General features: G+C 46.7%; 1 protein-coding gene across 5 annotated transcripts in view; it reads right to left on the bottom strand.

Moving 5' to 3' along the window:
• The window catches only part of kcnh7a (potassium channel, voltage gated eag related subfamily H, member 7a), a 39,183-nt gene extending 38,780 nt beyond the window's left edge, over positions 1-403 (bottom strand). For all 5 annotated transcript variants that reach the window (XM_035526772.2, XM_081710301.1, XM_035526774.2 and 2 more), the window contains exon 1: positions 1-403. This exon is cut by the window's left edge and continues 135 nt beyond it. The gene's annotated coding sequence lies outside the window, so the exon portion shown is untranslated.
• Positions 404-1,996: the final 1,593 nt, after the last annotated feature.

Raw genomic sequence — 1,996 nt, 5'->3', positions numbered from 1 at the left:
GCGCGAGGAGAAGATTTTCTTTGTTGGGAGTCATTCTGGCGGAGTCTTTCCGTCCCTCCTGCCTTCCTTTGCTCCAGTCAACGTAGGATCCGTCCTTTCCGCTGTGCACGGTGCCATCTGTGAGTTAGTACTTCTCACTTAGCGTTATCAGAATAACGGGAGCGATCTGCGGACACGGCGCGAAGAACATATCGGAGCGAACGCCGCTCGTGCCACCTCGGTGCTTCCGAAGCCTGCGAGGATGGAAGACTGAGCCAAGAGCTGACAGCAGTGACGTCTGTCCGCGAGGACCCTCGTGCACTGCGCACAGTGGCAGGATATGCGCGGGGGAGATCGTGTCTGCTGTGCGTATGAAGACGACAAAGAAGGGGCACGTGAGACAGAGTTAATGAGATATAGCTAACCGCAACAGCATCGCACAGTATGGCACGTGGACGTTGCTATCTGCACCCGGGGGTATATCAGTGACATTGAACATGGGAGTTCGTGACGGAGGTGCCCGGTCACTTATTTCATGCAGCTGGCCGCTGCACTATTAATAGTGTTAGGAATTCTGCAGTGCTGAGTCAGGAAACGGTTTTAATGTTTATTTGCTCGCGTGGAGTATCTTCACATCAGTTTTTCATCGTGCAAGGGCTAGTTAGTTTAAGTACACAGGAGAGAGGTCACACTTAAGTAAAAGGAGAGCGAGCGAGCGAGCGAGCGAACGAGCGAGAGAGAGAGAGAGAGAGAGAGAGAGAGAGAGAGAGCCAGAGGCACTGAGAGGATGAGGCTTCGGAAGCTCCGAGAACGGTATCACCTCCTGACCTTGGCGTGCTTGCACGTTTCGCACAGAAAACAACCACGAGGACATTCAGACGAATTATACAAGACCAGGAACCTTAGGTGAAATATGTCAGATAATACACACACGCACACACACACACACAGATTTTTTTCTGAAACGAATAGTTCGTAAACCCACTTGAGCAGTTTAGCTCAGACATATGAAATATTAGATGTATTAACTGCTGTGTTTCGGGTGTTTAACGCGTGACATGTGCGTGCGGAGAGACGGACGGGGGTCATTCCGCTGTCACTAGACCAGACACGAGGAACTCCAGGATGGTTCAGCATGCTCGTTACAGAGCCAGACGGCCGAACCCGCCGGGCTTCACGTTAGCGATGCTCTCCTGTGAGGGTGAAGGGACGCTCGGTTTGGGTTTGGGTTGCAGAGGGGAACTGTCCGAGGTGCTAAAACCGTTCTTCTCAACCACCTAAGAGTCTCTCCAGCGTATGCACGCTACTGAAAGCGCATCTAGAAAATCACTAACATTTATGAATCTAGGAGAAGTAAAATGGCTTCTGCTGGTGCTGTCATGTCCAAAATGAGATACTAATCTAGAAATACTGGGAAACATTTTGGCAAATATTGTCAGGAGCCGGGAGGATTTAGAAACAAAAAGTACATTGATCTTGACTTAAAATGCGATGTAGAGATAGAGCTCGTGAAAATGTTCTCGGGGTAGAAAGTGTTTTGGTGACCGTAAAAAGGAGACAGACAGACTACACTAGAGATAAATCAGAATCAGGGTTTATTGGCCAAGTGCACTCATAAACACCCCACAGTTGCTTATACACTGTACTATAAGAGACATATCCACACATACACACACACACACACACACACACACACACACACACACACACACACACACACACACAATCATACTTGTAAACCATAAGTGTGCACTTGTTAAAAGTGCTGAGTGCTGAGTGCAGCAGTTGAAACATGCAGTTGTAGAATAAGGTAGTGAATAAATAAATATGGAGAGGTAAATAAGTAGGACAGATAAGGCAGACAGAGATGTGTTTATTGAATGTATTGGATGTATTTATTAATAATATGTTTATTATGGGGAGTTGCGTGCATTGTGATTGATATTCAGTAAAATAACAAGTTAGAGTCTTTTTGTTACTGTGGATAAAACATGCATTTTAACATATTACACACACA

Source organism: Electrophorus electricus, chromosome 3 (assembly GCF_041902795.1).
Source record: "Electrophorus electricus isolate QZ-2024a chromosome 3, ASM4190279v1, whole genome shotgun sequence".
Taxonomy (NCBI): domain Eukaryota; kingdom Metazoa; phylum Chordata; class Actinopteri; order Gymnotiformes; family Gymnotidae; genus Electrophorus; species Electrophorus electricus.
Note: the sequence above shows the minus strand (reverse complement) of the source record. Positions and strands in the feature narration are given on the sequence as shown.